The 26,711-nt window shown below is 40.3% G+C and overlaps 1 long non-coding RNA gene across 1 annotated transcript; it reads right to left on the bottom strand.

The window, feature by feature from the left end:
* Positions 1 to 4,151: 4,151 nt before the first annotated feature.
* LOC146895338 (uncharacterized) lies at positions 4,152 to 25,002 on the bottom strand. Its single transcript, XR_015000780.2, has 4 exons — positions 24,886 to 25,002; positions 7,336 to 7,431; positions 6,419 to 6,644; positions 4,152 to 5,973 (listed from the first exon to the last, which is right to left on the bottom strand). It is a non-coding gene; the product is annotated as an uncharacterized LOC146895338 (long non-coding RNA).
* Between the last annotated feature and the right edge of the window lie 1,709 nt (positions 25,003 to 26,711).

The following is a 26,711-nucleotide window of genomic DNA, read 5'->3' as shown; positions in this document are numbered from 1 at the left end:
GGTGTTGAAATCCTGCTCCTCAGAGGTGTGGGCCTATGAGTAGTGGTTGGTCACAAGGATAGAGCCCTCACAAACAGGATTAGTAGCCCTACAAAAGCGCAGAGAGCTTTCTCACCTGTAACACATGAGAAGCGGCAGTAATGACCATTTTGAGAAAGAAGAGAACCCTCACCCGGTCTTGAACCTGGACTTTTCAGAACTGGAAGAGCTAAATTTCTGTTGTTTTTAAGTTCACCGGTCTACAACATTTAAAACTATAGCAGCTGAAGTAGATTAAGATACCCTCCTTCATCCTCAGGTGTTTCCTTTCTCTGAGTCTATGAATTGTCAAATCCTTCCTGAAAGTGAAATTTGCCTTTATTTTGCTCATTTGAAGACCAGCTTTGCTCTTATTGCTAAAATCTCTGCAGAGACATATCTTACAATGATGTTCAGTTTCTTAAGAAATGCTTCTAACTTTGACTAGAATTGAAGGGAACCCACCTTACAAAAGCCTGTGTCATGGAGACTTTCATTTCTGCCGAACACTACTGAGTTAATATCACAGGCCTAAACTCTAGTGGAAAAAGAAGTTACATCATATTTCTTAATAGATAGTGCATATCTGCACTTTCTAATGCAATACCTTGCCTGGGTAGAGTTGTCATAATTAAGTAATGGTTGTCTGCACAATCTTCAGTTGCTGACATGTATGCAAGTGGCTGAAGAATGTATGTAAGTGACTGAAGCATGTATGTAAAGTGTACCGGGAGCCTGAGGTTCACCTGCTCCTGAAATCCATGGGGTGAGGGTTGTTTCAAGGTGGGATCCCTAAGAGCTTTATTTAATCCCACTGGCCAAGAATAAGACCACTACCACAATTTAAAGATAAATTTAAAGCATGCTTTAATCAAATACTGTCCAGGTTGATGGGCTCTGGCCGGGTCCATCTCCAGGTTTCTAGAAAATGGCCCTGGGTCATGGTTTGCAGAGGGTTAAAAAGGCAAACCCCATAGTTCATGGCATTTCTCATCAGATCCAGTCAGGGGCAAGCACACATGACATATTATCTGCCTATGTACCTTCTGCCCGCAAATGATCAAGCACATCCCCAGCAGAGGGGCCAAACAAACTTGTTTAGGGGAGTGAAAACCTATGGTTTGTTGTCTCCCATAATCAACAGCCTCCAGCACTTCAGGTACTGTCTGTCCTTGAGCAAAGGGTGTGCAGATCAGAGGCATTTTTGTTTCAAGGATCTTTTAGGCACAGTAATTACAACTTAAAACGTAACTTTTTTCTCACAGTTTGCCAGTTGTTGTTTGAGAAGACAGGAAGTTTAGAGGAGCCAGGATCCAGAATGCAGTTAGTCTCAGGGTTGGTTCTACAGACCTGGAGGGTATAGATGAAGACATCCTCCCCTGCCCCAGACACTACTGAGAGTTAACAGGCAGTTCTTGAGCTGTATAAACTACATTGTTTGAGCCAGGCGTGTGTGACAGGAAGAGCAGCTAAACTCCAATCAAGCACACAGCCATTTGCCCTTGGAAAGCAAAAAAGTTACCTGAGCGCCTTAAGTTAATTTTCCCACGCATAAGATAGGAAAACGAGAATGGCTTCCTTGTAGAGTAATCTTTATTTCAAGATTAAGTGAAATAATATATGTGAAAACCCTTACTTAGATATGCTATCATAGTGTTTACGTTTGTTTACTTGAATAGTGTCGGCTCTGGCTTCCTTGATGGGACTTACTTCATTTCTTGGGAACTCTCTGAAGCCAGCCAATCACGACAAAGTGAAATCTGGTTCCCATCTTGCCTGTGTCTGCTTCACTCGACAGCAGTAGAGCCTACGTGTGCCAACAGAAACCCTACGCCCTGCAAAGACATTTACTGTCTAGCCCTTTACAGAAATAATTATGCTGATTCCTGTGTAATTTTTCACTTCTATGAAGTATGCAAACATTTGGCTTCAAGGCTGAACTTGAAGAGTGCCCCAGCTAGACCCTTTCAGGTTTGCTATTTATTTTTCCTATGGTCACAGGGCAGGAAGGAAAACACCTGTGGGATCTGGGACCAAGACAATAATTGCTTCTAAGTCTTATCTCCTACAGCCAGGAGAAAACAGTCAGAAAAAAAAAAACCCTCTGTAGAGAAGGGCAGAATTAAAACTGTCTGGGGATTTCCACAGTGTTTTTGCTCAGAGAAGGAAGGATGGAAGGCAGAAGAAAACATTTCCGATTTCATGGAATTGAAAAGTGAGGGGGATAAGTTTGAGCAGGAATACCTCTCGTTGCTGTTCTCACACCAGTGGATAGGTACTGGTAAAGGTCCCACTAATTCTTTGATTTGTTTAATAAAAGTCATTAAAAAAAATCAAATGGATCACTGGGCAGGAATTTGACCAGAAACACCTCCCAAGTGATAATTAGCTTGCCAATTTTTCTCAGAGTTTTATGTTACCATAAATATTCATGACACATCTCCCATCAAACTCTAGGTTCTTCAGGAAACAGTTATCAGTTTAAGAAGAACACGAACCACACTGATAAAGCTAATTGGTTAGGGTTTCTCTTTCTCCTTCATTTTAAATAAAGCTGTCGAACGTTCCCAGGGTAATGAAGACCTTTGTTGTTATGACAACTGCTTATTCCTTTGCCTTTGAAGGAGCTGGAGATGTGATAGGCAGTACACATCAGGAATAATTCAAACAAATAATGAGCGAGACGCAGCAGCATAGATGAATAAACCAGCGTCAACTTAAGGCCGTTCATTGGCCTTCAGTTAACTCTTTTCATGTCGAAATGTATTTGGTCTGAGCTGGTCACTTGTCCCAATTTCCATGGTAGTTATATTGAGAGATCTTGCATGTTTGTGAATGTGTGTGTGCGTGCGTGTGTGAGCGAGTGAGTATGTGTGCACTACTCACTGTCCAACCTGCTTTTCTCCTAGGCTGCCTGAAACACCTGTGGTGAATTTGTCAGGATGACAGGGCGTCCTCTGAGATGCTCAGGGAAACTGGGCTGGATTGAGTTCCTCTCATTTTGCGCCAGCAAACGGAAGTGAGAGGGTAGTGTTTACACTATACAGTCACAGAACAGTGCTCCTTTGGTGTCTGCGGGGGGTCCTTCCATTCCCTTTCATTTTATAAATTTAATTTTTTATTGAGAAGTTCATACACAGATATTGTGTTTACATTATTTTCATGCCTCTCCCTCCAATACCGCCTGTGTCCCTCTTCTTCATGACCTCTTCTTCTGTCTTTATCATTGCTACACACAGACAGACAGACAGATACACACACACACACACACACACACACACACACACACACACACACACACACATCCTGCTGGTCCAATTTAGGGTTTCTCTAACATCTCAGTCTCAGTGCTTCAGGTGACCTATGGAGGGTCGCACCCCTGGAGAAGACAAACACTCCATTTCTCAGTAGCCACTGATTTCTACCGCTCTTCACCTAGGGTTGGGCCCTGTGAACTTCCCCTATCTGGGTTGGCATGCCAATGGTGCTGCCCTTATGTGGGTTTTATTTAGGCAGTTATATTAGTGAGACTTCATGGGTACAGCTTCCCTGTCCTGTCCACAGCCTTTTCTCTCTCATCTCTCTATGAATCTCCTGTGGACTTGCTGGCAAGCTTTCCTTTCAGTAGAGGACCTGGAGAGTGGGAGGGATTCCAGCTGTCCTCCACCAGGAAGTGGCTAACTGGGAATTTAAACTTCACTCTTCTGATTCCCATCGCTCTTTATAGGATGCTATTAATAGGTAGGAAAACTGCTTTGAGTCATGGCTACATATGAGAGGCTCTTCTGTGGAAGGCTGCTGTCACTGCCTTCTTAATTCTCATTTCCCCACTAAACATTTCATCTTCCAGCTCCAAGAAATGACATATTTGTGGTTATGATCATTTTATGGATGGAACACAGATTTTTTTTAAAAAATGATGTAGATTGTGATATAAATTATCAGCATTTCCAACGCTTACAGACTAATAGCATCTCTTCCAGTAATTCAAGATCTTGTTGAGATATAAAACATTTCAAAATCGTCTTAGTGACCCTCAGATATTAGAGTAGACAGATAGATGATTTTAATGAGTGCTAACTACAAAACAAGACTTGGGTACGTTTTTCTTTTTCTTTTCTTTTCTTTCTTTTTTTTTTTTTCAAGAACAGGGTTTCTCTGTACAACAGTTCTTAGTTTTTCTTTGCTTTCTGTAGTCATGCTGCAACCTATAGGAAAGAGAAAATAAAAGCCAGGGACATTATGATCAGATGTAGATGATAGGTTATTGGCCCCTTGCTGGTTGGGAATTATAGCTATCCTAGTGTCAAGGCTTAAATCTTAATTCTTTAGACTCCACTGTTACATTATTCTTAGAATATGGATGGTCAAGTATTTAGTTTGTATTTTTTTCTGCTTTTCCTTTTATTGAAACAGATTGGTTTCTTAGACAATATATCATGAGGACTTGAAGGAGACCAAGATGGTCATGTGGTACCACTTTGGAGGGAGATGTAGTGGCAGAGGATGAGCCTATAGAGTGCACAATATCTTTGGAACAACTTTAAAAAAGACAGGTCTTATGGGAAGATGGTTCTAAGAAGTGGTTTCCTGGAACTGGACAAAGAGTTGATGGAACGGAGCAGCATGCTTGGTGTGGACAAGCAGAGCTAGAGACCACCGTGGGACTCTGGCCACCACGGAGCCTGTCTAGCCCTGTTACCCTATGCCAGAGCCACTACTCAACCCACAGTGGAGCTACTGCTGCTGCTTGCACTGCTCTCTCTCCTTGGGGAAGGAGCGCAGATGGCCAGGTAAAAATGTTGCCACAGGAAGCCATGTGGATGATGCCCATGACCTGTGCTGCCACAGGAGGCTATGTTGAAGTCTGTGGTCTGTGCTGCCATAGGAGGCCATGTTGTAACATGAGGGAGGCCTTTTTGTTTGGTTTTCTGTCCTGCCCGGTTCCCACAGCTATTTAGCCCCAAAGAAAAACCACACAGAGATTTCTATAAGTTATAAAGCTGATTGGCCCATTAGGTCAGGCTTCTTATTAGTTCTTATGACTTATATTAACCCATTTTTCTGATCTATGTTAGCCATGTGGCTCAGTACCTTTTTCAGTGGGGCAGATCATATCCTGCTGCTTTGGTGATCTGGGCAAAAGTGGGAGGAATCAGCTTCCTCCTTCCCAGAATTCTCCTGTTCTCATTGCATCACCTCTACTCCCTGTCTGGTTTTCCTGCCTATACTTCCTGCCTGGCCAATCAGCGTTTATTTAAAACATAATTGACAGAATACAGACAATTTTCCTGCACCACCATATTGATGATGCCATGCCACAGGAAGCCATGTGGTTGATGCCCATGACCTGTGCTACCACAGGAGGCGATGTTGATATCTGTGGTCTGTGCTACCCTGGGAGGTCATGTTGATGATGCTGTACCACAGGAGGCCATGTTGATGATGCTGTACCACAGGAGGCCATGTTAATGATGCTGTGCCACGGGAGGTCATGTTGATATTTGTGATACCTGCTGCTGCTAGGGACCAGATTTTTGTCCACAATCCTTACTGCCACTGGAAACCATGTAGAAATCCATGATCTGTGCTGCTGCTGGCTGCTATCAGCAAAAAAGCTTCTTTTGCAGTGCTATTGATGACTTCAGACTCATCAATGAGAATGAGAGACCTGGAAACTTCTGTGACAACCTCTCCACCCCCAACAAAAAGAAAACAACAGCAACAACGAAAACCAAACCAGTTCAGACAGGAAGCTATTGAAGAGAGTCCTTAAATACTGTGATTAAAGATGCTGAAGTGTAGCTCTTCACAGCTGATGGTTTCTAGTATGTGGGAGGACTCAGTTTTCTTTAAGGAGCTGGTGACTGGGAGGTTGAGCATGCTCCAATGAGTATGTGTACAGCATAAATTGGACATTGGTGGTGTCAGTGGCTCAAGAATGGGAGGGTGGGCCTGTGAAGAATGAAAAGCAATTATGATTGAGGTACATTGTACAAAAATCCCCAAATAATTAATAAAAAATATGTTGGAAAAAATACAAAAACCAGTATCTGCTGATTGTAGTTTCTCCACTCTCTACTCCTCTCAATTCCTTCCCAGATCCACTCCTTTCTGTTTTTCATTAAAAAAAAAAGAACAGGCTAAGAGATAACAACTAGAGAGGACAAATTAATATAATAACATGAAGCAAAACTACCATATTGAAGTTGGATATGGCAACCCAATAGCGGGAAAAGTCCCAAAAGCCAGCACAAGAGTCAGAGACCCATTCATTCTCAGTTAGTAGTCTCATAAGAATACAAAGGTGAAAGCTCTCATATATACACAGAGGATCTAGTGTAAACCCATATAGGCCCTGTGCTTGCTGCTTCAGGTCTCTGTGAACTCATATATGTACCTTTGTTAGTTGATTCAGAAAGCCTTGTTCTTCTGGTGTCCTCCATGTATTTTGAATTCTATAGTCTTTTCATCTCTTCTGTGGGATTCCCTGAGCTCTGAGGGGGAAGAATTTGATGAAGATCTCCAATTTAGACTCTCTCTCCACATAATGTCTAGCTGCACATTTCTGTGTCTGTTTCTATCTGTTGACAGAGAAAGCTCTCTGATGATGACTGGATACCCATCTATGAGTAAAGCAGAATATCATTAAGAATAATTTTATTTATTTTCTTACTTTTAGACCCAGTGTTTGGTTTTACCCTAAGACTCTCAGCTATCTAGTCTCTGGTTTTTGGTAACACAAGCAGTTTCAGGTATGTCTTCCTTCTTGTAAAGTGGGCCTTAGATCAAATCAGACTCCCACAAGTTCTGCACCGCCATTGCATATTTTGCAGGCAGGACAGACTGTAGGTCAAAGGTTTTATGGCTGGGTTGGTATCTGTGTTTCTCTTTCAGTAGCCTACAGAGTGCCTTCTCACATCAAAGAGACTGGAATGTGGGGGCAAAGGGTCTATTTGTGGGTGTTGTCTTTGGCAATGCTCCCTCCCATCAGTTTCTAGAGATTAGTCTTTTGTCTTCACAACAGCCTGGGTTATTTGGGGATTTCCATGGGATTGCCTCCTCCCTTGTCCAATAACTCAATTGAATGAACCCTAGTTCCACCACTGGGAGCCTTGCCTGCCCACAAGAGATTGTCAGTTGAGACTCTGTATTCCCCACTTCTAGGAGTCCAAATTAGGACCACCTTCATAGATTCCAAGCAGTTTGCTCTGTATTAGATTTCTACACGTTTTAGTTTGGGTTTTATTGCTGTGAAGAGACACCATGACAATGACAACTCTTATAATGGGAAACATTTAACTGGGGCTGGCTTACAGTTCATAGTATTAGTCCATCTTCATTTTGGTGAGACATGGTGGTATGAAGGCAGACATGGTGCTGGAGAGAGAGCTGAAAGTTCTATATCTGGATCTATGGGCAGCAGAAAGAGACAGTGAACTGTAGATGGAGTCTTCCATTGGGACTGCTGCCCAGCTCAAGAATAATTACACAGAGACTAAATATTAATTATAAATGCTCAGCCAATAGCCTAGGTTTGTTACTATCTCTTACAACTTAGTTAACCCATCTTTCTTATCTAAGTTCTACCACATGACTCATGGCTTATTACCTCATTTTCTACTCATCTTGCTTCCTCTGTATCTAGCTGTCAACTCTTGAAATTCAATCCTTCTTCTTCCCTGCATCCTCCTAGTCTGGCTCTCCCATCCAGTCTCTTCCTGCACCGCTATAGGTCAGTCAGCTCTATATTAACCAATGAGAATAATACAAATACATACTTAACTTACGGTGTGCAAAGATTTTTCCACAGCAATGAGCCACTGGTCCTGGGTTGAGTGTCTGAGACCTCAAAGTCCACTTCTCGTGACACATTTTCTCTACCCCATCTCTCTTCTTCACCTAGGCTCTCCCACTCTTGTCCCCATATGCATCCAGTCTGCCATAAAATCTATTCTTATCCCCTCCCAGGGACACACTGCAAACCTCAGGTCTTTCCTCTTTACCTAACCTTTCTGGGTTTACAGATTATAGTTTTCATTTTGAGGAAAGCCTTCATTTTCCTAGACTGGTTTCAAATTCTTTGTATTGCTCAGGATGGCTTTGAGTTTCTGATCTTCCTACAGCTACCTCCTTAGTGCTAGGATTACAGTTTACATCACCATGTTTGGTTTACGTTCCTCTGAGGAGTTATGCCAAAGCTTTATTCATGGTGGAAATATGTGCCTTACCAATTAAGCCACTATTCAACAATGAGATCCATGATTTGCTGTAGGCAGAGATAGGAGGGCAATGGAAAGTTTAAGGCCATCCTGGTCTACAAAACAAGTTCTAGGAGAGCTAGGGTCACATATAAAAAATCTTATCTAAAAAATAAACATATAGAGAAATAAATATGAGATACCATGTCTATAATTGTGATTTATCCTGCTATCATCAGTCAAACATCCATCCATTCATCCATCCATCCATCCATCCATCCATCCATTTATCCATCCATCCATCCATCCATCCATACATACATACATACATACATCTGTCTATTAATTTTCTGTCTATTAATCTACCGTAAGCAAATTCTAACAACAAGTAAACATGGGGTATAGAATTTTATGTTATATTTTACATTATATTTCTGTATTTTGAAAATAAGTTTATCTGGGTCTAGTGATACAACCTTTGGAATCTCAGATACTTGAGAACTGGGGCAGGGGGATCACAATTTCAATGAATGTCTGATCTACAGAAGGAGTTCTATTTCTCACCAGGCAACTTATTTGAGACTCTGTTTCAAGATAAAAAGAAGAAGATATGAAGTCTGAGCAATGCACTAATTTATGATTGGAACAATAAGTCATTAGGTGTCAGTTTAATACTATTTATTTTTAGTAGAGTAATGCCAGTAGGTTCTTCTCTAGGGTCTATGGCCTTTCTAGCCACGGGTCCTTGGCCTTGGTATGGTCAGGTATAGGTTGCATCTTGTGGCATGAGGCTAAAATCTAACCAGAAGGTAGTTGGTTACTCCCATGACATTTGTGTCACTGTTGCACCAGTGGGTACGTCTTGCAAGGCCAATTACTATTGTAGCTTGCAGAGTTCACAGATGGGTAAAAACTGATGATGACATTTCTCCTCTGCTGATGTGTACATCATCATCTATTTGTTTGAAAGCCATCCTGGTGGGACGAGGCTTCTAGGTCACTACCAGATTGATTTCCCCATGATCTATGACTCAAGTATGTGGTGACTTCAGCAATAAGGGTTTACTGCCAAGCTTTGGAGTGTAACCAAGAGCAATGACAATAACCCATAATATGTTGAGATCTATGGGACTTCACTGGTCAACAACTCTAATAGAGACAAACGTTTCTTTCACTGAGATTTTATGGTAGCCTTTGGTGTCCAGTAGGGGTTTAGGCGAAATAATGATTTACTATTATAGCCATAGATTAGTACCACTCTCAAACATCGTCAGAGGAGCTTCTTTGCCAGTCTACGGTTACTGACACAGAGGCCCACAACTGGTCAAGGTGCAGAGAAAAAGAGACCACATCTAAATGGGACATTTCTATTATACCCATGCCTCCCAAGGCTCAGGGATCACTGTTGAAGAGTGGGAAGGAAGAGTGTAAGGGTCAGAGGCAGATGACTACAGCAAAACAGTGTTTTCTGGACACAACAGGGCAGTTGTACACATGAATTCACTGTGGATTTGACAGCGCACACAAGATCTTCTCTCAAGTCAGACAAAATCCAGAGGCAGACAAAATCCCAGAATGGATAGGAAGGGTAGGTATGAAGCCTGCTCCTGGCAGAGGGGATATAGTACCCAACTTTAAAGCCCCTGGCAGACAATCCTGTGAGGTAAATGGTGAGAATAATGGTGAATAAGCTAAACTCCTTGAACACAGTTGATAATGAGCATTACACACGTTATATTATTATATACTGTGTTTGGGGGTAGAGACTTCAGAGGAGATGTGACTGGGAAGGGAAGAAGATCTTTATTTGCCTCCTGCAAACCACACCTTGTTGCTGGGGATAATGACAACAGCCTTCCATGATGCTGTTCGCCAGCTTTTATAATGCAGCAGAAACAGGTGTAGATGCCGCAGTAAGAATGTACTGCGGTTTTGCAGGATGGGAACACTTTTATTTTTTCATATTAATGTTTTCATTGGAATAAAAGAAACTATATTCAGCAGATTCTAGGAGAAAGAGTGAGATAAAATTTATACTGTTTACAGTATAAAATGCCTTTGCATTGAGTTGTAGTTTATGAAATAATCTCAGACCTCAAAAGCCTTGATTCAACCCTACAATTTCTTCTCCTCTCCCCAATGAAATAGTGTGTTGCATGAATACAGTGACATTTGGGGCAATCCCAGTATGTTGGCGAAGAGCATTATCTTAGTTGTGTGTAATGAGAGTCCTGTGGGCTGGAAAAATGCAAGACTGTTGTGTCTCCCAGCATTCCTGGGAACACATTCTCTGAAGAGAGCTGGGGGCTACTGTGAGCTAGGAGAGAAAAAATAAAACATGACTAAGCTGGCTGAGCATTGCATAATTCTCAAAATACAAACTGCCACTCACTTTTCTTTTCGATACACTTAAACACCTGCAAAGCTCTGAAGAGAAATTTTAATGACTCAGTGCAAGATCTGTGCATAGAATTAGCATGTTTGAAGGTAATTTTTCTCTTCCTTTAAACCATTGTATGAAAGGTGTGATAGTTTCTGAGAATGAGATATACGGACTATGGACATAATGAAACCTTGTTCTACAAGGACCATTTTAGACCATGGGAATGGTGCCTCATTTTCATCTTTTTGACAAGAATTAGTGGTCATGCCTTCCACACAATGGGAAGTACCTAGTATATTGTTTCAAATGGAAATAAGTTAATTTTAAAATTATATTCATTTAGTGTGTGTTTGTGGGTGTTTTGTGTATGTGTGTACATACGTGCACATGACATGGCATGTATGTGAAAGCTGGAAGACAACTTGAGGAGTCCCTTGTCTTCTTCTGTCAGGCATGTCATGGAGACAAAGCAGGGTCATTAGATATTTCCAGCTGAGCGTTCTCACCCTCTCAGCCTTCGCTGTTACTATATTGTATAGGAAGTCCTTCTCTGCAATGAACAATCCAAATGAAATGGTTGCAAACATCCTCTGGGCTATTCCAAATCCTCTTCCACTTTTCTTTTCTTAAAAAAACTCTATAATGCATAACCCCATTGATTTCTCAAAATGCAAATATTCTGTGAAGAACTGTCACACATGTTCCAGTGAAAGACTTCATCAGGTCACTTCCACTGTGTCACAAGAGAGCCTGGTCAGCACGAAAGACTTCAGTGCTCTGGGAATGGTTAGAATAGGGGACTAGGAAAGTAGGAGGCAGGAAGCAAATGGACTGAACACATTGACATATACACACTATAAACACAATCATACACACATACCTGAACATCACATAGTCACACACACTCACACATTTTATGCATACACACATATACACATACATAAACACACATATACATATACAGAAACACACATATACACATACACATATACATACACACATACATGCACACACAGATGTACATACATACACATACATGTACACACATGCTCACACACTCATGTAGAATTTTGCCCTCATGCTACCATGAATGAATGCCATTATCATTCATTATTTGACTTCACAAAAAAGTAGTGTGAGAAATAGATCTGGTGGTTCATTTCCAAAGGCTCTTTAAGCCCATCTACAAATTAACCTAATCTGTTACCTGTTGTTCTTCCCCCAAAGCAGAAGTTCATAGTAGGAAATTACCAACAGCCAAGCATGCCTGCAAGGTTGCACTCTTGCTATGCTTTAAAATAAACAGGATGTAAAATGTAGAGATAAACTCATGCTTGGGTTTGTTGACAAAAGGACAGTTACTAGTCATAGCATTGCTTATGATGATTAAAAATGGGAACAGGCTTAGCGATCAAGTATAAGGCATTAACTAATCCATGATTCAGTTAGAGGATAAAAAAAATCACTGTTAAAATTATGTTAGAGGAGAGGCATGCCTGTGAAGGATTTCTCACAGTCTCTGCATTCAAAACATTGTCAGGTTTTAATTTGGGGCAAAGTCATCAGCAAGGCCAAGCACATGAAAGCCAAGCTTGAAATGAACAGAGGATGTAGAGAGGGCAGAGGATCAATCAGAGGATATTTGTTTTTATTTGTCTTCTTTCCTGTCTTTCTTTTTTTTTTTACTTTTTGATTAAGTAAAAATATTTGAACATTGTTTTTTGTTCTAAGGAAGTGCACATTTGAAAAAGGTCTTACTTAACATACTGGGTTCTGGATGCAGCATTGAGAAGAATAAGTCAGAAACAAAGGTCTATCTGAGTTTGGGGGAAAATCAGATCCAGAGGACGGCGAAGAAAAGAAAAAGCTGGGCATACAATATGTGTGTAGAAAACACAAGAAACAGGGTGAGAAAAACAACCAACCAATATCTTACACTTACATGGAAGAAAAATCTTGCTCCTTCTAGTGTAGACTATAAGCGGGCTACAGATGAATCTGTAGATCTAGACAAGGCCTGAAGTTAGGCATAGGATTATTTGTAGAGAACGAGAAAGAAACATTAGCTTCATGGATACAAACTTTTAATGCATGCCTTACATTCTTTGATGCTAGCTCTATTACTCCAAGGAAGATGGGAGCAAAATATTTTAGGGTATTAAGAAGAGGAATTTACTTGTGTGAGGGAGTGATGGAAGTCCTACTTCTCCATCTTGTCACTGTCCCTAGTATCTATTTATTAAATTCCCATGATCAAGACCCCGAGGAGAATAAAAAATGATGAGAGATGTGAGCCAGCCTCATGGAATTCACATCTGGTGCAGGAGGTGAATCATAGCCACTGGAAGAGCTAGCTACATTTCTAGGTAATTTTGCCTTATGTGATGAATGTGGCATAAAGATGCAGAAAGAAGATTAATTACTTCCAGCTTGAGCCGTCAGGGAAGATTGAACTTTAGTTTGTTCTTATAATAAGCAAGTATAATAAATATAAATATAATATAATATTATAATAAATAAGTATACTTATTTGTTGTTCCTTTCCAATAAGGTAGACAATTCGGGATTCATCTTCAGCCCTTTCACATCCCCTGGGATGTGACAGTCACTTAGTAATAAAAACCACGATTGAATAGATGCACTACTGAAGAAAATGTACTAGATTATGATCACAGACACATCACAAAATCAAGGAAAAATGCAAACAGCGTTTGCTGGGCATTCATGAGTGTCATATTTCCCCCACTTATTTTAGTGACTCATTTAGTTGTCCTGACAGCCCGCTGACATGATTGCAAATATCTCCACCTTAAAGACTAAGAACCAGGAGGTCGGGAACAGTCAGGAAATCTTCTCATTTGTACTGGGCTTAGAAGTTCCAGGCTTCAGACTAGCTGGGGGCGGTGAAGAGATGGATGCACATGGTCACTGTGAGGACACGGCTGCCTCTAGCTTGGTAGCACTACATGACGGGTCTCTACTTTTACAGTAGCTAGTTATGTCTCCATCCATGATTTGGTCATTGCATCAAACCCTACATAAGATATCAGACCCCAAATCATCTTGGTAAAGGCCCTGAATGCTTGACCTCTGCTTTTCTGTCCAGACTTGACCTCAGGGAGCTGTCTCCATTCATCTCTATCCATGCTCCAGGTTTCTTGGCCACTCACTCTTCCGACCTTCTCCCAAGAGCTTCCTCATCTCTCCAACGTGCTTCTCCTCTAGGTGTTTAGTAATCTTTCCAAACAAAGCCCATGCTACTTCTTTTCTTTCCATGTAGACATGTTGATGGTCTTGATACCATGGAGACGTCATTATTTTCTCCTCTCCCCAAGCACCACTGCTGATGGAGTTCTTTCTTCTGTCTCCAGGGTACATTTTACTATTTCTATAGTTCCAAACAGTCTTTCTATGTCTATGTATGGAAATAAAAGAAAAATTGGAGCATTTATCCACATGGTCATGATTCTCAAGTTTTGTACCATCTGTAACCCTTTCTCTTTCCACGGAGTGAAGAGGAAAATATGCTTATTCTTTATACAGCGAAGCTGCATATGCTTGGGCATTACTCACTCAGAGTTCACATATGATTTTGGTTTTAACTAATTCTGAAATCCCTGCTCCCTTGGCGTTGTGCTCTGCCCTACGTACATTCTGTTATCTTGGGCATTTGTTAGCTGCTCAAGAAAGACAGCCGAGGGGTTGCCCACAGTGCAACTGTGCCTGCCTTGGTCTTTTCCACATGGTTTCAGAGCATCTGAGTCTGGGAGAGAAATGTTGGCATCCCAAGAGAGGCCATTTCTTGGGAGCAGCATGAAACAATACCCCTGATTTGCTCTAGGGATTAATTAGCACTCATCTAGTAAATCCTTTAGAATTTGTCCTTTCTGCAACAGAAAAGCATTTAAGATTTGAACTAATTTGCTATTATTTAATGAGAAGAAGGACAGTCTCTCAGAACACCTTTTAAATCTGTATAAAGCCAAAGATTCCCAAGCCATATACCATCACCACTTCACCCAAGGGGGTCAGGCCTTGCCTCTAGAGATTTGGTAAGGAGGGTGAGCAGGTGTGGCTGTCACTGTAAGTCAGATCCGAAGGGAGCATTCATGGTAGGGCAGGATGGCAGTGAAGATTTGAAAACAGAGGGTCACTTGCTTCAACTTCAAGGATATTTACAGGTAGTCCTGTTGACTGCGTCCCGAATAGGAGATCATGAGAATGGAAGGCTGTTCTATGAGCTCTCAGGAAGACTTTGCTGGTTCCTTCTCTCTAGCTAAAAGACAGCAGGAAGAGGCTCACTCAAGCATGCATCATCCCTGAAGAACAGATTTCTAGCTCTTTCTAGCTCTTTCTCCCTTCTTCAGATATTTCAACGTCCCCAGTGTGAGGGAACGCTAAGGCATAATTTCCAGTTACCCCAACTTTAGACATCGGTCTGAGTTTTTGTAATTCAATTTTACTTTTTAAAGAAATCTGATAAAATTTCTGCTGTTTTTCCAAAGAGAACAAATGTAGTCATGTACAAGGACCAAATTAGAGTGTAAAATCAAATTATATGTCAAAACCGCATTTTTATGTGTTCATTTATACCATTATTGAAACTGCAGAAATTCCCAAAATGTGTTGGCAACAACTCAAAACCACAGGAAACTGAAGAAATAACCTTAACAAAAGTCTTTTTCTGACGGGCTCACATTTTATTGACCAAACTCCTTGAGTTTAGGAACGGAAAGTGTGGGTGTGGGGCACGATAGTGCACACCTGTAAAGAATCAGTTTAGGATCATCCTGGGCTCTATAACATTTTCCTCCATAGAATCTACTTCCTAAAAGAGGCTGTATAACGACCAAAGATGCCAGGAACCGTTCCATTTTCTAGAACACGCTCAGCAAAGAAAAGCACAAAGCTCAAATGTCATTTTGACTACACAGTTGTTCACATGGAAGGTTTTTTTTTTGTGTGTGTGTGTGGGGGGAGAGGGGAAAATGAGTTCTTAGATGTCTGTATGGAAATATATAGAGCTGTTACCAGATTACTCTCTTGAAAGGTGAAAACAATTTATGAGAGACAAGTCTCGTTTTCCCTTTATACTAGAATATAAGGCTGAAAAAAATTATTTGAAGCCAGTTAAATGAAAATCTGAAAATCTGAACTGACTCCTGAGTTCACCCCGTTGGAAAGGCAAACCAACAGCTTTAATTAAGTTAACTAAGATAAAGTTTTACTATCATGCACAAATCATGTTGTGGCTCATGTCCTTGACCTTATGTTACCTAAGACACTCATTTAACATGCTTCTTGAGTCCTCCCAGGCCCCAGGGATTGTGCTATGGCTGGAGACGTGGAGGTACACACAAGTGTGATCCCCTGCTAAGAAGTAATTATTAGTATCATGGGGATACCAGCATGTAAATGAACCAGGGTAAAATAGCTAGAATTCCAGTTTCTCTCTGCATAGCTCTTTACTATGGTGTTAGGGCATTAGAAAATGTTTTCCGTCTCACAGTTTCATTTTCATCTTAAGTATAATTCTTGTTTACTTATACATGTGCTATGTATTTGTCTTTTTGAGACACGGTTTTTCTGTGTATCTCTGACTGTCCTGGAACTCGCCTTGTAGACCAGGCTGGCCTCAAATTCACAGAGATCTGCCTGCTTCTGCCTCGTTGAGTGCTGAGATGAAAGGTATATGCCACCCAGCTTTGGTAGTTATTTATATTATAAAACAAAATGCAGACACAGTCAGTGCCAATTGGTGGTCTAGCGTTGGCAATAATCTGTTGATCCCACTGTGTGGGAATCAAGACCACCACTCAAGTTAAGGCCAATTAATCAAGCGTTATTTGCTGGGCCCAGGACTGAGTGAGTCTTCAGAGTGGGAACTGAGAGAGCAGCGCAGGCTGATTTTCCAGACTCCTAATACAGGGAAAAAGTGCAAAGTGGGAATTTCCAGAGGGATTTGGTAGTGTAAGGACTTGGCAAGTGGTAATACAGAAGCCGACAGCAGATGATAGTGTTTGATGGAAGGTCTTGGCAGAACGTCTTATCTCATCAGGTAGAGTTCAGGGTATGGTCCAAGTGTGAGTCAAATCAAGTTCCATGAAGTGGGGAACATGTCAAATTCCAGAAATAGGCTAATGCATGGTCATACTTGATTTTTACAGTAAACAGCAATGGATTTATTCTGACCTTATAACAAAGTGATTTCTAATCTAAAGATGGAGTCAGGCTGGTCCATCAAAGCACAATCCAGGTTTAGAATTAGAACTGGATACAATTGTTCCAGAACCCCCTCTTTGTTCTTCACCCCATCCACAAGACTCTTCCTTTTTTCAAGGCAACCATTCTTATAAAAACATCCACTTTTTGGTATTTCCTCATAGTTTCACCAAAAATGTGTATATATAGGCATTATCATTTTGATGTTTTACTATTTTATGCTTTTAAGTATTTTAAATTTTACTTTTTGAGACAGGGTCTCATGTAGTCATACCGGTCTCAGGTTCTCTGTATATCTAAAGGTGACCTTGAACCACTGATCCCTCTGCCTTTATCTCTCTAGTACTGGTATTACAGACCTGTGCTAATATATCTTGGACTATTGAGAACTGGGGATCAAACCCAGGGCCTAGAGCATGCTAGGCAAGCATTCAGAGTTAAATCCCAAGTCCTTCCATGTGTAGGATCTCCTGTATTGTTTTCCTTTCGGTAGAATTTGGTTGTTTCGGAATAGAAGGCGGTGATAGCAGTCCCCTATGGCCAAGTGATTTGTCTTCTCCATAAATCCAGCTGCAACCAGGCACTGGACCACATTCCTGTATGATCTTTCCCACAAAGATTTCCCTCCCCACTGGATCCATTCAGATATCCCTGTGACTGAAGCTTGTGTTGCTCTGAATCTGGGTAGTGGGAGCCTCATCAAGTCGTCCTGGGGAGTTTTTATCTCAACTCTGGACTGTTCTTTTGTTATTTTGATACACACGCTCATGTTTGACGTCCAGGCTGGCTTCAGACTCACTATGTAGCCAAGACTAGCTTCAACTTCTATGCTCTTGTTTCCTAGTATGCTTCTTTACAAAAACATTGGCTTCCTGTGTGAGTGTGCACTACCATGTTTCCCTACCCTCTGGTATTGCTAATGTCTTTCCTATCTGGCATGACGAAGACTTCCAGACTCATCTTTTCTATTTCTTATCTCAGAGCTGGAAATTGCTACTTCCCCTAAAATCTCTGGGTGTATGAATGGGGAAGAATTCCCCAAATGCTTCACAACTGCCATTAGGAGGCTAGAGACATTCCTGGTTTCTAAATGTCATTATACATTCATAATGATACTTTTAATTTAAACTTAGAAGTTTAAGGTTTCCAATCTTTGTTTTATTATGGTTACTTATTATTTGTAGTGTTGTCAACAAAACCCAGATCCTTGTGCATGGTAGAACAGTGCTCTACCACTGATGTACATCCCTAGTTCTTCACTTAAGTTTTATATTACTTCTGTATTTCTTTTCTTAACTACTAAAAAGCCATAATTTTCTAAGACAAAGCAGATAAAAGTTTCAGAGTATTGCATAATTATTTACTTAATTCTAGCATTACATATTCAAGCAACACAATACCATCACTGGCAATGTAATTACCAAAAATAATTAAAAATTTTTGCATACCCTCTCCCCACTCTCCCGTTAATTTTTATTACTGTACTATACATTCCCTAAGCATATAGCCATTAATATTATACTTTTTCATTTTAATGCTTGTTTGATCTTAGTTCTGTATTAACTGCGGATTTTATATATTTAGTCTCACCATCAGTCCTCATGTCGATGTCTCTCTAGTGACTTTGCTTCTCTGAAGTGTGTTTCTAGAATATTCCCCAGGAGGGGCTCTTGGGGATAGTGTTCTTTGAGCTCTTGCATGTTGTTAACTGTTTGTTTATATTCTTTGTAAGGTGGTACAGCTGCTTAAAGTTGCTTTTCTTACATTTCCTGGAGACATTTCTTTCTTTAAGAATATTAATTAGGCTATTCTATTTGCATCAATCATAAAGCATAGAGTTGAAAAGTCTTTCAGTAACTTTTATAAATAGCTTGCTTTTCTTTTCACTCATTAGATATTTGAAAAATCAGTTTTCTCCTTTGAATTCCAGTAACTTTTGAGTAAACTCTGCCTTTGTGTGGTCATTCTGAGTTGATGTTTTGAGACACATGTTATTGATGTGGGATTACCTTCTGTATGCTATGAATTTGTTTTTATTACCATTGGTTATTAAAGAAGTTATTTTGGCCAATGACTTAGTAGAGTAAAACCAGACAGGAAATCAAAACAGAGATATATAGAGAAAACAGGCGGAGTTGAGGAATGCCATGTAGCTGCCAAAGGAGAAAGATGCCAGCCACCAGCCAGAACCTTACCATAGGTAGGCCACAGCCTCATGGTGGTTCACAGATTAATAGAAATGGGTGAATTTAAGATGTAAACTAGAAACATGCATAAGCTATTGTCTAAACAGTGTTGTAATTAATACAGTTTCTGTGTGATTTTTTTGGGTCAGGGCAACCAGGAAATGAACAAGCAATCTCTGCTTATAAAATGGTGTCCAAACTGACATTGGTATGAATCTTGGTTTATTGATACAAATTTAAGATCAATTTTGTGTTATATATATATACATATATACATATATATATATATTTCTTGATTAAGGTATTGTGTTTGTGTAGCTAATTTAAAAATGTAGTGTATAATTAAGAAATATAGGTTAATAGATAATTATCTATAATAGTCAAGCTTGTAGTTATGTTAGTTAAATTTTCTAGATGTACAGAGATATATTTCAGATGGATTGGTAGTCTTCAAGCCTTTCAAAGACTAATAGAATATGGCATTTAAAATGTTTTTAGAATTTGGGACTTTTCATGACAATGAGACTCATCTGTTCCTGGCAGCACCAATCGACTCCAAGAAGAAGATGGGTATTGAAGAGGCTCTTTATGGAGTTTGTTAGCTATTTGGGCAAGAAACTGCTCTTGCCTGAACAATTGATGGTATGCTGGACGTGCAGGACCCACAGACAAATGACTGCTGAACTTGCTTAAGGTGATGATCCTTCAGGGTTCCTGCTTCACGAAAGAGTGTGCCAGACATTCTGCAGGATACAGAAGAAAGTACTGACAAACTGCCAATAGAGGTGAAACAGTCTTTCAAATTTTGATGTTATTATTATTATTATTATATTTTCAGTGTGTGGTATTTTTCTTCTTATGCTTTGGAGGGTGTCTTGATTTAATGTTTCCAGTTCTGTCCTCATCCTTCTGTCCCTTCTCCTTGGGATTCCCATGTCATGAACTGTAGACAGAAGTTTATATCCTGCCCAGTTCCACAGCCATTCAGTCCCAAAGAAACACACAGAGGCTTATATTAATTATAAATGGTTTGGCCTATTAGTTCAGGCTTCTTATTAACTAGCTCTTACAACTTAAATTAATCCATAATTTTTGTTATATTAGACACATGGTTTGGTAACTTTTATCAGTGAGAAATTCTTATCTTACTTCCTCTGTGTCTGGCTGGTGACTTCAGACTGAGCCTTTTCTCTTCCCATTATTCTTCAAGTGTGCTCACCCTGCCTATATTTCCTTCATGACTACTGGTCAATCAGCAATTTATTAAACCAATACAAGTGACAAATCTTTACAGGGTCCAAGAGCATTATCCCACAGCAATGGACTTCAGATTTGCTCTGGTCACTTCCTCTCTGTCACATTCTCTCTAGTCCTTATTTCTCTGTTCTCTGTCTCACTTTCTCTGAAGGTATCTTGTACTTTCGTGTTCTTCTGGATTCTTTTCTATTTCTGATGTATCTTTTTCTCATGTTCTTCCACATATGTGTCATCTGATTTCTGATTCTTTCTCATTTTCTTTTCCATTTTGTATTATTTTATAACATCTTCTAGCTCATTTTGACTCTGTACAGTTTAGATCTGTCTCTTGTAGCTACTATGTCAAGGTTGTAGTGAAGGCACTCTGTTCCTTCTCTTCTCTTCTCTTATAGTAACTTTTCATAAGATTTGATGTGGATTCTCCTTTGCTGAGCCTTTCATGTAAAGTTGTCTTTCTGTAGTTGTAGTTCCTGGTCCAGGCTGCCTTTGGCAGCTTTGGGGAGTTTCCTTTTTCCGAGAGTTCATGACCTTGCTGTCTGCTTCCACTTTCTTCTGTATCTATTCCTTTCCTTTCTTCCATTGGGCTTTTTCTGTTCAATTTTATTTCCATTCCAGCAAGTTCTCCTCATTGCAGGGCTATTTTCTCAGAGGTAGGCCTGTCTTGGAGGAAATCTCAAAGGATTCCATGTTTACAACTTGCTTCTCCAGTCCTCTCCTCAGTCCCTGGCGCTCCCTGACACCTAGACTGACTGAAGACCCCTTCGTCTCCAGGCCTGCTGGACAGGCAGCACCTTCCTTGTCTTTGCTCTTCTTCTCTTGTTTCCTCTCTGAATTAGTTGCTATTGGTGCTCAGTCCAACCTTTGTGGTTCATAAAAAAAATATAGAGCAAGGGTTTGTAGCTCACACCTGTAAAACTAGCACTCAAGAGGCAGAGGCAGAATAGCAGTGAGTTAAGACCATCCCGGTTTACTTACGGAATTGGAGGGGGGGGCAGCACAGACTATATAGCAAGAAATTTTATCTCAATAAAAACAGGAGGTGGGTGGGAATCTACTTAGTTATTTCACTGTAGATGCAGGATATGGATATATGGGTTTGTTTGCTACCTAATGGCTTTGTCTATGATAATAAAGACATCTAGAGACAGAAATAAATACATTCACACAAGGTATCCATTGTCACAGTCTTCTCCTGAACACAAAGTATTTTCCTTTACCCCTCATGTATTGTCTCATTTAATTTTCACATCTCATTCCAGTAGGAATAATTACCATTCATATTTTGCATAGCAGGTGTCTCAGGTTCAAGAGCTCAAATATTTTCATACAAGACAGAGCAAGGTTTTAAATGTGTATCAAAAAAGTCATAAATCTGTGAATATTTATGACAAAACACTTGAAAATCAATTCTTTAAAGTTTAAACCCAAATGTGTTCTGACCAAAAGGTTGTAATTTATAGTTATGAAAATATTAGAAAATGTTCACTGTGAACCTATAATTTAAAAAGTCTCCTCTGAACAGCTTCATTTTCTATAATATGTATGCATTAACTTCTAAAATGAGTTTTATGAAGGGTTTGTTTGTTTTCATTTTTTATCTGTGTGTGTTTTGTCTGCATGTGTGTCTGTGTACCATGTGCATAATGCAGTGCCCAAGGAGTCCAGAAGGGGGCATCAAATCCCTGGAACTGGAGTTACAGATGCTTATGAGGTTCCATGTGGGTGTAGCAAACCAAATCATAGCCCTCTGTGAGAGCAAGCGGTGCTCTTAACCACTGATCTAGTATGTATTAACGTAAAAATGAAACACCTGACTTTGAACTTCACTATAGATGTTGAAGTGTGGTTGAAAGCTTTCTGGCTAGTGTTTCAAAGCTTGCTTAATCCATGGTACATATGAATTCGATGTGCATAAAGTCAGTCAGACAGACAGACAGATGCATACACCCCATTTGATTAAAGTAACAAGACCCTTGCCTGCCATGTCATTTACTTGTTGACTTGCATGAAGATGTCATGATGATGTTTAGACACTCCTGAGTTTGGATGCTGGGTCTTCATCTTAGGTATGCTCTTAGTTTCCTTATCTGGAGATTGGGATTGTTTCAAAGACTTTTGCTGAACATAAACATTAGAATGCCTGTTAATCAAGGTCCCCCAAGTGGTATTCAGCAATATTCAGCACATGCTACAGTTTGTATGGAAATGGTTATTTAACAATCAAACAAATATAATGAGGAAATCAGGCTTTATTCGGGGCAAGTTTTATAGGATTATAGCTATTGTTTATATCAAGCCTTTAGGAACAGCCAGATTCCTTTTTTATGCTTATTTGTTTTAGAAGGGCAATCATTTTCCCTACAATTTATCAAAGATCAATGATATACTTTAAAAAAATCCTTCACGGGAGGAGACAAGCTTCTCTAAGTACCTTTAGATCAGGTGGTCCAGTGTGGAAATGGCAGGGAATACATCACACAAAGGTCAGAGACTTGGTGTAGTTTGGAAACTGACTTCCTGCGGTGCTCTGGAACCAGACTGGAAATTTCCCCACTGGGTTGGCACATGCTCACCAGAGCCTTTCTTGGGTCTCCCCAGAAACTGATTTAGAAAGTCATTTACAACTCTGGTCAGGATAAAGAAATTGTACTGAATGACAACTGCGCACATGGATTAGAATTACGAGAAGATTCTATCACAGTCATTTAGTTGGTTCTTGTAGGACCGGGCAACACACACCTTCCCTTCCCCCTGAGTTCAGTATTTCATGGTGTCTGCAGTTGAGACAATAGGAGCTTTGAGTTTTATTGAGCACGGACCCCTTATTTGAAATCTTTCACTCTCCTTTCTATCAAGTACTTAATCATGTGTTAAGGTGACAGGATGCTCATTAGAATCAATAGCCAAGACAGAGGCCATTTTCTTGTGGACCCTAGGGATGGCTGAGAAGGGCGGGGTCTGATGCTCGTGTGGCGAGAAAGAAACCCTGCTCTTTCAGGCGGCATCCTAGGTAAGGTACATCCCTTACCATCAGTGACTGCCTTGCTAGTCACTGACTGAAGCAGGTGTCTTTAGAAAAGTTTCTCTATATTAATGCAGCCAGATCTCGTGTCCCTGACTTAAGAGTTATTCCAAACCCTTATCATGCCCATAGGTGTTCCTTGCTGCCCTCCTTGTAATATAAGCAATGTAATCTCCAATCACTACTAGCTGCCATTTGAAACCTTTTGTTCATATGAAACACAATTTTGGCTCTAAAGGGCATAAAGGGGAGTTTATTATGATACAAATATGAGTTACTATGGCCTGTAAACATGGTTCTAGGTTGTGCTGAATGGCATCTCTATTGTGGGAGAGAGTGCATCAACTTTAGTAGACAGGGAACTGATGGAAGCAATAAATCAAGGCGTTCATCAGATACGTTATTGGAGACATCAGGTAGCTGGGTTGGTAAGGCATGGAAGTCTTTGCTCTCAGGTTCAGATGATGACAATGTCCTTAGTTTAAGAGCTGATACAAGCCTGCGTTCTATTAAATTAATTGATTTGGAATTAATACATCCAAAGGTTTGGTATAGTACGTTTGGTACACAGATAATGATTAAGCAGACTAAAGGTGGCCCAAAATAATTGTTTTTTTTTAATTTGCAACATTCCAACTCTCCATATTCATGAAGTTTTAGTCACTCAGAACTTCAGCACAGGTGTGTCTTTTCCAGGGAATTTCAGATCACACTTCTGAATAACGTACTTCGTGATCTTGAACTTGGCATGTCTTCAAATGCATCTACCATCTCTGTTTCATGGGCTCTGACTTTAGATGGAGCATACTCAGGAATGTGGTTCTTTTCTGAGCAGGCCTGTGAATGTTCCATCCCCTAAAGTGATTTCTTATGTGAATATACAGAGGTTCCCCCATGTAGAAAAGAAACATCTCTTACCTCAAAGGAGTAAAAGAGTCATATCTGAGTGGCCGTGGTCTGTGAACACACAGTTAGGTCTTTCCCCAAGTATCATGCTCCATTTAGAAGCCCATTTCATGTCATTTTTTACAGTATCAGAACAAAGAAAGTCCTAAGATAACACACTTTCAAATCTAATGGAGGGCACATCATGTAGGCAGATTAGAGCGACACAGGGGAAGCCCTGCAGTGGGCATTATCTGCTATCTGACCACATTTCTAGCTGCTCGTTTGGTGGAAATCATGACTCTGTTCATGCACTTCAAAGCACTCAACAAGTCGTCATTAAAGATGTTAGGTCATGTATGGGGACCAAAGGTGCCCCAAGATATTTTAGCTCTGGATTCACAGCATCCAATGCTGGGTTCCACATCACTGAAATTTCAGTCAACCAGCCCTGCCAGATAGTTTCTTTCCAGGCTTCTCTTGCATACTCTGACTAGATTCCCACACGCCTTTGTTCATATGTACCATATAGTCAAAAAGAGTCACGTTTCTACCCAATGCAGCTTACTGTGACTGAATGTTCCTTTGCTTTGGAAGTAACTCCTGTGTTTGACACACCAGCTGTAACAGACCCCCCCCCCCATTTCATTTCTTGACTGTGCTTACTTTGGACTCTTCAAGAGGCAAACCTATTATACCAGTTATACACACCTTCCTGTCTCCCAGAGTCCGTTTTTCTTTCCTCTGCGAGAATCCTGGAAAGTCTCTGAGTACTGCCGGAAAGTTTGGGAAACAGCAATACCACCATTTTCCTTGGCTGTGCTTTCCTGCAAAGAGACATTGCAAGGTAAAGTGAACCTGTTAGCCAGCACACAGAGGATGTCAAAATGGAGAGGACTGGATGCATCATATCAGCAAGACATTTCTCCTGAAGTATTCAAAACAAGCTGCGAAGTTATGCAACTATTCTACTTCATTATAATTTTTCCTTATTCTTGAAATTTTCACGCTTATATACAATGAAATACAGTCATATCCTGTCGACTTTCGCCAACCTATGCAGATCTGCCTGGGAGACCTGTGTTTGAGGATATTAAAGAATGAGGTTGTCTCCAGTTTAATGCTGCACACAACTTTACTTCAGTTTCAGTGTGATTCTATACACAAATGAAACAAAGAAAGCAATGTTCCAAGGAAGGCCATTTGAGTCCAGAAAAATGTGTAAATAAACGCCAGTAAACTCATACTCGGCATTGACACAGAAACCATTTCTCAGAATCTTCTCAGGACAGACCAGTTTAAACACAATTGACTGCCACATACTATAGATTATATCTATATGACAGCAAGGCAGAAGGCCATATCCAGATTCAGAGTACATCGAGGACAGCACTCACTATATCCTTTCCCAAGTTGAGTTCTGTGGCTATGATCTGACATTCAACAAGAATAAGCATGTCTCATGTATTGCAGTAAACCTTTTACAAGGGAGACATGAAATCATATCTAAGAACAATCCAGGGAACAAAATGCCCCTGAGGTAAAAGGCCCTCTGCCTCTTTCCCCGAAGCCTCCCTCACAATGCTCCAAGGCGCTGTTCACCACGAGTGATTCTTTTGACCATGTTCTACAATATCCATTCCTTGTTTTCTTCTTCTACTCCTATTTTACCCTCAACATTGTCTCCTCCCATCTTAATGCCCTTTTTTGATAATCCACTATCCAATTCTTGTTTTGTCTATGTACATGGGTGTGAAACTGTCCATTGTAGCATGGCAAATCTTCCAGAGAGGACACCCTCAGAAACAAATGATTCTCCTCTCCCGTCAACTCTTAACTGCCTCTAAGTTCATATTAGGTGGTGAGGCTTGGAGAGCACCTCCCTATCTATGCCCCATAAGGAACCTTGGTCGTCTTAATTTTGTGCAAGTCTTGTGTAGGTAGTGACAATCTTGTGATGTCTTGAGTGTGACGGCCATGTCATGTCCAGAAGAGAATATTTCAGGGCACTCCTCCCCATTTTCTGGCTGTTACATCCTTTCCATCTCCTCTTCCTTGATGCTCCCTGAGTCCTGACTCACAGGGAGTTGACCAAATGTCCCATTTAGGTAGGACTGTAAACTTAGAGACTATATAGTTTTAGTAAATTGAATATTCATCTCAAAATATTCCTTAGCTTGCCTTGACATCCTGACATCTTAAATTTGTTTAAAATATTCAGTTAAAATTTATTATATATTCTATTGAAAATTCTGGGCTTTACTCTCCATTGTGCTGCCAATGTAAAGAAATAGTGTTGTTTTGTGTATGTTACAGCTAGCCTAATGGTTTCACCCAGTGAACCAGTGGTGACGGGAAACCCCAGAGGAGATGTGGCAAGGACTAGAAATATTCTTATTAGTCATGAGTTTAGAGTTCTTATCAGGATGTTGATACTGCTTGTAAACAGTCACCCACCTCTAGGCAAAAAAAAAAAGTTTAGAAATTTACAAACACAAATGAAAGAGTCACGTTAATACAGGTTTAGAATATGCAGG

The sequence above is a fragment of the Myodes glareolus genome, chromosome 3 (genome assembly GCF_982192425.1).
Source record: "Myodes glareolus chromosome 3, mMyoGla1.1, whole genome shotgun sequence".
Taxonomy (NCBI): Eukaryota; Metazoa; Chordata; class Mammalia; order Rodentia; family Cricetidae; genus Myodes; species Myodes glareolus.
This window is presented reverse-complemented; position numbering and strand designations above follow the sequence as displayed.